Source organism: Xenopus laevis, chromosome 2L, assembly GCF_017654675.1.
Source record: "Xenopus laevis strain J_2021 chromosome 2L, Xenopus_laevis_v10.1, whole genome shotgun sequence".
NCBI classification, from domain to species: Eukaryota; Metazoa; Chordata; class Amphibia; order Anura; family Pipidae; genus Xenopus; species Xenopus laevis.
In genome coordinates this window covers 92,166,038-92,177,218 of record NC_054373.1, presented here as the reverse complement: position 1 = coordinate 92,177,218, position 11,181 = coordinate 92,166,038, and positions in this window count along the sequence as shown.

Genomic DNA, 11,181 nt, shown 5'->3' with positions numbered 1-11,181 from the left:
ATGGCAACCTGACTATAAGGGTTATTGATAACCCCTATAAGGTCTGTTTCATTAATCAATATGGTTGCTTGCTTATGACATATCTATCTAACCTAATTTACATTTGCTAACAATAGCATGCAACTTGTACAACTATAAAAAAAAACAGAATATTGACTTAAAAGATTAAAACAAAGATGTATCTAAGAAACTAACTTAGGCTGAGACCCACTTCCTCTGCCTAATGAATATTAATGAGGTGGAGAGAAGCAGATGATCTGAAATCAGCAGAGAGAAGCAGGCAATTCGCTTGTGTGCCTTTAACCTTAGGGACCAAACTGGACAATTGCAGTTTACAAAAGCAACCAAACAGCTACTACAAACTAGAAAATAAAGGCATTCATTGGTCTACTTGTGAGATTTAGCACCAGGGCTTGTAATTCTGCAATTACATATTAAATGTTTTTTTTCCTTTTCAAGGCCCTTTAATTGTTGTGCATATTGATACCAAAGTCCCTGTAACTTTCTTAAATGACTTTCAGTGATCCTTTATTCACATAGCGTTGAGACGTACAAAACGCTTCTCGTTTTTCCCTTAAGAACGCATCTTTAAAACATGCATGAATACTTTCTAGCGAAAGGCTGAGACCTCCGCTTTATGAGGGATTTATAAATCTTTGATTCGATTTTATCTACCTATTTATGTATATAATATTGCCCGTGCTGTACAGCACAATGGAGAACACTGACGTGTGAGAAGGAAGGTAATTATAACAGCCAGGCTTTGAGAAATGCAGACAATACAACAGAATGTGGCATTTTACTGGAATGTTTTAGCATCCAATTTGCCCTTTTCCTATCTGTTAGAAATCACCACAATGCATTTTATGATGTGTTTTATTATTTCAGGCTTGTTTAGAAGATGTCTGTGTAAAATATGGGCAGTACTTCCAATGGGGCACTATCAATAAGAAAGAACTGTTGAGATTTGCCTGTAAAGGGATTTTTCTGTGTTTGTCATTTCCTACACAAATTAACAATTCAACATGCTCCAATTTTAATATACATTTTTTGGCTAAAAGCAGCTACCTTAAGGGACACTGAATAACAACTTGTTATTCAATCAGACTTTCATTAATATAGGTAGGCATGGCATCAGTTATCAGAAACCTGTTTGCCATAAGGCTATTACCAGAAGGCCATCTCTTTTAGACTTAATGAATATTAATTAATTAAGTCAAATATTTAAAAAAGTATTCCAATTTCCTCTGTAATCCTATATAATAAAGTTGAAGTGTCTCTGCGTCCAGTCCCTGTGTCCGTGGGATAGCGCTACTGCGCATGTGCCCCATGGACCGTCTCTGGCGCTACTGCGCATGTGCCCCACGGACCGTCTCTGGCTAATTTTCTACATATGTTCTAGCGCCCGTTAATTTAACGGGCTTAATGTCTAGTAATAAAATAATACCCTGTACTTATTGAAGGAAAAACAATGCTATTGGGTTTATTTAAATGTTTAAATTATTTTTTAAGTTGACTTAAGGTATGTTGATCACCGTCTTGGAATGTTGGTCATTTCCATTCAAAAAAATTGTATTTTTGAAGTAATGAAATAATGATGTTTTCGCCATGCATGGATTTGCAGCGAAATTCTACATTTAGCCATGGGCTAAATTTTTTCGAAACTGTGACAAAAATTTGCCTAAAAAAGAAATGAAAAAATGTCTATTGACTTTATTGCATTTGGAGTGAAAAGAAACACCCATTGGAACATATTTAAGAGTGAAGTTATAGATCACCAGAGTCCACTAGTATAATATTCCACCACTTTCCATTCACTTCTATGGGATTTTTAAAAGAGTATGGGGCAGATTTACTAAAGGGCAAAGTGGCTAATGCTAGCATCAATTCACTATCGTTACCGCCCACAGGGACATTGCCAATTTACTAACGGGCGAAGACAACAATTAGCGAAAGCGGTCTTTTGCACTCTATCGCCAGGCAACAATTCACTCTGGTGAATGGACGTTACTCCACAAATTCACAAAAATGTGGATTTTACTGAACGTTACCTCTTTTGCCAGACTTGCCTTCGCCAGCTCAGACCAGGTGAAGTGCAATGGAGTTCATAGATCTTCCTCAATCTTCTGTCACTTACATCATATCCTGTGAGTGGAAAATGCATCAAAGTTCAAAAAAACGCTGGCGTCTTTTCCTTATTTCAGAGCAATAGGCTACAAAAGTCCTTAAAAATAATTTTTTGGTAACCGGTTTTCTCTATACATTTTCTGACATATGGAATACTAACTTTACAGTGGGCTCATGTGTAGGGCATTATAACAACTCTATTGTCTTTATTATGGTTCCCTGGACATGTGTTTTAAAAAGTGTTATTTGAAAGTATATGCACCAACATTTAACATAAAGACGTCCATACAACTTTAAATTTCCCGCCCTATGGAAATTGACCCGATCGCAAGATCCCTAGCGAAGTTTCGCTAGGCAGAAATGAACACTAGTGCATCTTTACTATGAAATGCTCGCATTGCCAAAGTAATGCTAGCGAAAATTCGCCAGCAGTTTCGCAAATTGTTCGGGCTAATTGTTCGCCCTAATCTTCCCCTCTGTACTGATGGTTTCTTACCTTGATGGTAGAAGGGCTTTGGAAAGATCATCCTCCATCTATACTATAGGGATATACTATTCTATACTGTACTGTAGGAATAAGAGAACTTCTTTGCCTGGTACAAGTCTTTGGCAAATATGCACTAAAATGTCACCATCTGCCCCCCCCCCTGTTTATGCAAGAACATGTCCCGGTGTGGTTTTGGAAGAAATTGCCAATAATCTATTTCTATTATGAATAACAGCTGTAGCATAGTGGCATTGATCTTCTCTAGCAAGATATGGCAATGTACAGTATATGAAGAGCTAAAAATGTAATTTTGCCCTCCGTTTGACTCCAATGCATTTTAACGAAATACTGTTGACTAATTCTTGACAAATTTCATCCATACTGCATGTATACCCGGTTCTTCCTGCAGTCTTTTTGGATTGCAGATGTTGAACTTTTCATCTGTTGTGCACCATATCATATTGCACCATATCATATCTATGTTGCATCATCAAATGCAGAAGTGAACAGGAAGTGCAAAACAGATAGGACCATGTGTGTGACCCTTCAGCCAACAATAAGGACAGGGCTAGCCTGCACCCACCGATATTGCAGTCTGCACCTCTGCTATATTTTTTTCCCTCCAGCCTGGGAGAAGAAGTATTTGCCGAATGAGCACTAAGGGGTGCACTCGTGTACTCCTTAGCATTTTGCTTTTCTTCCTCTGCTTAATAGTAATTGACAACTAACATCTGTTGCTCCCACGGTGCTTTTTCTATTTTGCATACTTTTTATTCTTGGCTTTTAATGATTTGGATCTTAACTTAAGAGTCATCAAATCTTGGATTCATTTGTGTTGTGTGGTTATATGTAGGGGGGAGCAGAGAACATTGTTAGTTCACATGTTTTTGATTCAGTGCTTGTTTTGAAAATATGACCTTTACAGACATAAATTCCAGTACTGTGATGATTAATATTGGGGTTAGTAAGACTGCAAGAGAATAGCTGAAAGCTTGCACTTCCCAGAGCTGAAGAAAGGACAGTCTTTTTCCCATTACCACTGAGCAGTTAATAAATAAGACTAAATAAGAGTTGCCAGGCAACACATTGTAATAGGCAAAGTTAGTCTCCTAATTGATGAACCTCTATGATTAATAGTTATAGTATGCAGATGTTCTTCTGCCTAAATAGTTAGATCACTAATAGCAGAAAGAGCAAGAAGGGAAAGAAATGGAGCTTCTGATATTATGTCAAGTTTTTTTTATTTATTTTTTTAAAAAAACCACAGCTCCACAATCCAGCTTCTCCCTTTAATAGGGCTACCATTTTCCTCACTCTTCTTTTAAGTGGCTTCAGTCTTAAAGAGATACTGACACCAGCAATTAAACCTTTTTTCTATCATAACATTGTAATTGTTTATAATTTTTCCATAAAAGTATTTGTCCAATGCTTTTACATTACCTATCTGAACCCCATGTTCCTCAATGAAGGGACTGTCGTATTTGTGCAACTATAGTCTATTAGCATTAAAAACTTAGATCAGGTTGGAAAAAGAGTCAGGATTTAGAATTTTAAAGGGGTTATTCACCTTTAAATTAACTTTTAGTATGTAGAGAGTGATATTCTGAGACAATTTGGTTTTCATATTTTCATATTTGCTTTTTTTAAATTATTTATCTTTTTATTCAGCAGCTCTCCAGTTTGCAGTGCCAGCAAGTTGGTTGCTAGTGTCCGAATAACCCTAGCAACCATGCACTGATTTGAATAAGAGACTGGAATATGAATAGGAGAGGGACTGAACATTTGTAGCCTTACAGAGCAATTGTTTTCAGATGGGGTGACTCCCGTTTGAAAGCTGGAAAGTGTCAGTATAAAACAGCAAATAATTCAAAAACTATAAAAAAATAAATAATGAATACCAACTGAAAAGTTACTTATACATCATACTAAAAGTTAACTTGAAGCTGAACACCCCTTTAAGTAACAATTACTTACAAAACAGGCCTATCAGCAATCAACAATCCACATGACCTAAAGGTAGTGTTTAACATACATTCATATTTTAAAAAGCTCCTTGCATACTGTTATTAATACTGTTATTACATATGATCAATATATGAAGCATGTTGGGAGCTGTAGTCAGACAGGGACAGATTATCATAGCAATACTGACTGATACAAAATTTACACAATTCCCAATGCCTGCCTGTTACTTTTTTTATGTGATAGCCACTTGGGATCAAGTTAAGTTTAAAAATATATACAGAGACGTTCGGTAATTTTCCTTTGGAAGTACCACACCTGGACACCAGGATAATGCTAATAATAACTCAGAAGATAAGGTTTATTGAAGAGGTGCACCAAAATTGCAGATTAGCAACACAGGAATCAACAGCTCTGGACATTATCTCATCCTGACATTTTTATACCTTAATAAAAACATCATTAACCTTTTTGATTCATACCATTCTTAAAATCATTTTAATAGGTTAATTAATCACTTTAATATTTGATGATTATATTTAATTAATTTTGAATATGCAGCGTAATTTGTCAAGAAGCAAATATCCAAATACCAGTTGTACAGTATGCAACTTCCCTTTTTTAAAGGGATGGTTCACCTTTAAGGGTGGTGGCAGACGTGGCTACTTGGGGAGATTCATTTGCCCAGCGACAAATCACCTCTTCTTCAGTCGACTAATCTCCCCTAAATGCCTTCCTGTTGGGTAGAATGAAAATCGCGGCGGGATGACACTTGGAATGCTTTGTTTTCCGATGTCGCCCAAAGTTGCCTTACGAGGAAACTTCGGGCAACTTCGGAAAGCGGAAGCGATCCGAGTGCCATCCCGCAGGCGGGAAAGCATTCAGGGGAGATTAGTCACCTAAAGAAGCGGTGATTTGTTGCTGGGTGACTAATCTCCCCCAGTAGCCATGTCTGCCACCACCCTTAAGTTAACTTTTAGGGGCACATTTACTAATGGTCGAATATCAAGGGTTAATTAACCCTCGCTATTCGATCGTCAAAGTAAAATCCATCGACTTCGAATATCAAAGTCGAAGGATTTATCGCAAATACTTTGATCGAACGATCGAAGGATTTTAATCCATCGATCGAACGATTTTCCTTCGATCAGAAATTTGTTAGAAAGCCTTTGGGGACCTTCCCCATAGGTTAACATTGATGTTCGGTAGGTTTTAGGTGGCAAAGTAGGGAGTCGAAGTTTTTTTTAAAGAGACAGTACTTCGACTATCAAATGGTCGAATAGTCGAACGATTTTTAGTTTGAATCGTTCGAAGTCGATGTCGTAGTGGAAGGTCGAAGTAGCCAATTCGATGGTCGAAGTAGCCATAAAAAAGTTCGAAATTCAAAGTATTTTTTCTTCTATTCATTCACTCTAGCTAAGTAAATGTGCCCCTACTAGTATGTTCTAATTCTAAACAACTTTTCAATTGGTCTCATTATTTATTTTATTTTTTTATAGTTTTTAATTATTTACTTTTTTCTTCTTTCAAATAGGGGGTCAGTGACCCCATCTAAAAACAAATGCTCTTTAAGGCTACACATGTATTGTTATTGCTACTTTTGATTACTCATCTTTCTGTTCTTCTATTCATATTCCAGGCTCTTATTCAAATCAGTGAATGGTTATTAGGGTAATTCGGACCCTAGCAACTACATTGCTGAAATTGCAAACTGGAGAGCTGCCGAATAAAAACCTCAATAACAGCAAGTAATAAAAAATGAAAACCAATTACAATTGCCTCAAAATATCACTTTCTACATCATATTAAAGTTCATTTAAAGGCGAACACTCCCTTTAATATATGATCACCTACTGTAGTTGGTTTGTTTTCCAAGGTACTTTTCCATGTAAACTGTAAGCAGTTTCAGATTCGTAAAATTCTGTACACTAGCAAGCAAGTAATTGTGCTTTCTGCAACAAGAATTTCTAAGCTTAACCTCTTAACACCCAGACTTTTCAGCCTGACCTAACTTCAAGGCCTACTATCTAGTTTAAGATCTTAACAGTATGCTTTATGTGCCATTTAAAACTTTTTAGGTCATTGGGGTTAGCTACTTACCCCCTAGAAAAACTATGTATCTGCTCAGAAGTTACCCTGTTCCCGCATTCACTAGAGGGGGTATAATGTTGTCAGTGAGCTTACAAAACTAGAATAAGTTTTGAACGTTTCTTTATATTTTTATATAGATATTCTTTTATATTCTAGCTAAGGTTTTCCTGTAGTTATCACAGAGAAGGGATTTGGCATGACGCACATTCGTATGCAATCACATCTTCCCTGAAATTACACCAAAATTGTGCACAAATTAGAGCAAACCAACCATGCAATAGTCTATGTAAGATGCTGCTGAAAGCACATGTTTCTGTATGGATTAAATAGAAATTGCTTTGAAAAATCTCATGCGTGTTTAGAAAGGGCACTGGCTATATTTTATTTGCTTCCCCCAGTACATTAAAAATGTTTGCACCTGCTCACTGCACCATCAGATAATACCAGAAGCCTTACATATGGTTTCTGAATTCTGAGTTAGAACTGATTAATATTGTAACTTGTCACAATAATTAAGCCACAGTTGCTGGACAGTAGAGTATTGTTACATTGTGACCCTCTCTGGAAGGAAAGGCGTTATTGCTAAACTGTAACATTAAGAACAAGGAAACCTTTCAATGATATTTTGCATTCAGACATAGCTGGTAAAGTAAAGCAGAGACTTTTACTATTTCTCAAATACTGCACGCTTTCTCTGTAGGGCTAACTCAGCTTGCACTTTTCTAGTATTAGAAACATAACTCTTGTGCAGTAGGCTATAGCCTCAAACACAGTCTTTGCAGATATACATCAATGCAACATTTTGCGCATGTGCATAAAATATAAGAAAAAGCCATCCTTTATAATGATGCAGTCATCCATGGTGGTGGATCCAAGATGGTGGGCAGGATCAGGAATATGGCAATGAATTTTGAATGAACAGATTTTAGCAAAAATTAGGTTGTTTTGGAGAAACTCACACACCCAGCTGGGATGGAGATGGAGATAGATTGGGAGTATTTATGGGAATTTAGTGGGCACCACTGAGAAACAGATATAGTGGAAGCTTCCAAGTGATACATATAGCCTGAATCATGTTCTTGCTGTGATTTCTATACTAAAGTGGGTGCCACCTGAGATATAACAACCCCTACACTAATTCTCTGAGCTGGAGCACAGGACTGCTCTTGCTCGGTATCTTGGACAATATGTGCAATGATTCACCATTCACCGATTATTTAACTAGGTTTGAAGGGTTCTTGTTCTCTACCTAATGGTTGTGGACCAAATATCTAGCATTATGTATATAGTTTGATGTTCCTACAGCATTTTCTTCCATAAAACTCATAGCACTCCCCAGTTCCAAGTCCCCCAAAGTAGGCCTTAAACACAGAAGCAAAAAATCCTGTAATGAGCATGATCTCTATGAATGCTGTGTTAGTTATCTTGCTGTTATCAAAGAAAGGGTTACTACTGTGCATTTTTAAATATTTAAATGAATGCAAAAAAAGAAAGACTCAATGATTCCCACTGCAAATGATTGCAGTGGGACTGTGCATGTAGTGAGTACAATGCTGTTATATATGGGTAAATTTCACGTTATGAAAATATTGCTTAAAATACATTTCCCTTTTATAAGAGCTGTGGATGACCTTCATTTTCATGTTCCAGCTGTTTAAAGGACAAGGAAAGCCTATTTAACTGGGATGCCATAATGTTAACCCCCTCCCCAAGTAAAATCAATCACTCATGTTTTCCCTGGGCCTATGCACCTGTTTGGGGAAAACTGCAATGGCCAACTAATCACTGTGCTGGCATTTTACTTACCTTTTTTCAGGTGTCCCTAGTGGAAATTCTTTTAGGTGCAGTTTTTTTCACAGGATGGTGTACATGTACGTCTGAATGTGCAGTGAGCAAGGTGCAATTTCAAGTGCAATCACCATGTTTTTTTCCGCATATGCAATTTTTTACCCCAGAATTCGAGTACAGTTAAATATTTTTAAAGTCTGCCTGGCATTATATTCAGTGCCTGCTGCCATTATTGCAGTGTTCCATGTGAGAGTGACATGTTCATTCTTTCAGTGCAGCTGAAATGTGGGGATTGAGGCAGGGTGTTGAGGGACCCTGGATAACTGCCTGGTGCGGAGGTAGTGGTAACACATTTGAATGAACATATTCCAGTAAAAATAAGGTTGTTTTGGAGGAACGAATACAGCATTTTGGAAGAGGCAAGGGAGATTTACAAATGGATAATCTTCCCCTGCCACTAGCTTCTAAAGGAGAGAGACTTCCAAGACCAAAACACTGGTTCAACAGGCTTAGTGCTTCCTTCCTTGTGTCTTTTAAGAGAGAACATTTGCTTGAACCTCCACCCATTTTTAAAGGTATATGTATTTTACTTAGCCTTGGAGTGCTCCCACAACCCCCCCTCTTTGCTTATTGTTAGACCCAAGATAAATATACTTGTAAAAACATACAGCTGGTGTTTTTGCAAGGCCAAAGTTACAGTAAGCAAGCCTTGAGTTAAAAATATAAAGTCCATCTCCAATAGGGCCCGCACTAGTAGATATCCTAACAAGGCCTGCTAGACTTTACAGTTTCATTGTATGCCATATTATTAACGCATAAACTTGCTCTAGTCATAATTGGACAATATCAACAAATAATATTGGAAAATTGGAGAGCTCCCACAGCCCCCCCCCCTTTTTTTTGTTGAGGCGTCAACCTGAAAAAATGCTATACTGGATCTAGTGATCTCTAATGACACAGAATTTATAGCAAATGTGCAAGTAATTGAACCCCTGGGTAATAGTGACCAAATGTTATCTCATTTAATGAATGAAACAAATTTACACTGGGGCACCAGTAACCCTGAACTTCAGAAAATAAATTTTAGCTCTTTAAGGGTTGCCCTTCAGAGCATAGATTGGGGCATTATGCTTTCTGCTAAAAACACAGAACAGAAATGGTTCACATTGACAGAAGCTGCATTTAATGAATATAAATGCAATAATAAATGTTGTAAAACAGCAATCCGGAAGAGGCTAAGACTAACCCCAAAAGGTTTTTTAAGTAAATAATAGTAAAAAGATGCAGATTGAGAGTGTTGCTCCATTAAATAATGGTACCAGTATGGTTGTAACAGATACGGAAAAGGCAAATGTGCTAAATCAGTTCTTTTCTTCAGTCAGGGCTGCTCCGGCCATGAGGCAAGGTGGGAGAGAATCTTGCCTCAGGCAGCACGGAGCGGCCAGTTACCAGGGGCAGAAAAAAGCCACCTCTGGTAACTTTAAGAGCCAAATTTTTGTTTTTTAAAACCAAAATTCGGCTTTGCTAGTGCAGCGATCGCAATATCGCTCTCTGCACTAGCGATGTGGCCCCTCCAATGCTAGATGTTAGAAGCACGGAGCAGGAGGGAGGTGGCATTGCGCCTGTTTTTAGTGTATGCAAATGAATAGTCAGAGTTCTCAGGCACACTTTGTAGTTGCACTGTTGGCTCTAATTAGTGGCTGACTCAGGATATGGTTCATATAGCTTTAATAAAAATGAATGTGAACAAGATGCAAGGGCCAGATGGAATACACCCCAGGTACTAAAAGAGCTTAATTCAGTTTTAGACCGGCCTCTATTTCTGATTTTCTCAGATCGCTTTCATCTGGTATGGTACCTATGGATTGGAGGAAAGCTTTTAAGTAGGGATTATGATGAGTAAATTTGAAATCTGTGGTGGTCAAATTATTTGAAGGCTTGTTATTCGATCACATTTAACATTTTGTCCTAGTGAATGGCGTTATAAGCAGCAATCAGCATGGCTTTATGAAGGATAGGTCATGTCAGACAAAAAATCAGAAAAGCATGATTTTGACTGAAAGGTTTAATCAAAAAGATGGTATATTTTGAGTCTTGCAGGACATAGGGATATTATGAAGAAGTAGGTAATACCATGTGATAGGATCTTCACTTACTTTATAAGACAGGAGAAATCATATCATAGTTTTGAATCTACATTTGTGACCTCGTTTAAAATGCAAATATGAAATGTATTTATTTAACAAAATATTTTAAATATTCAGATAATACAAAGCCTTATTTTTAAGGCTTTACGTAGTTTGTAGAAGCAACTTCTTCAGTCTCAGAGGCAATGTCTGTATTTATTAATTTGCCATTTTTTTTATTTTTGGATAATATTAATATTCAAGCAATACAATAACGTTTGTAAGGATGGCTAGGATTTAAGCTGTTGTTCTATTTAATTTCCTGTAGGTGGCACTAGACCAGAGAGTAACAATTTTATGAACCTTTGCATTGTGTGACATTTCTGCTGCATTCTTGTAGTATATATTCGAGAGAGGGGAAATGAATACAATATCCCAGGCATCATTTAAAGCATTGTGGAATTTTAAAAGGTTTTAAATGAATTGTGATTCTCACAATGGCGTCAAAAGCAATAATCATGCTGTAAACATCTCCAGTACCAAATCAACAGGAAATAATAACCATAACAATTCCGTAAGCAGATAGTAATGAAATGCATC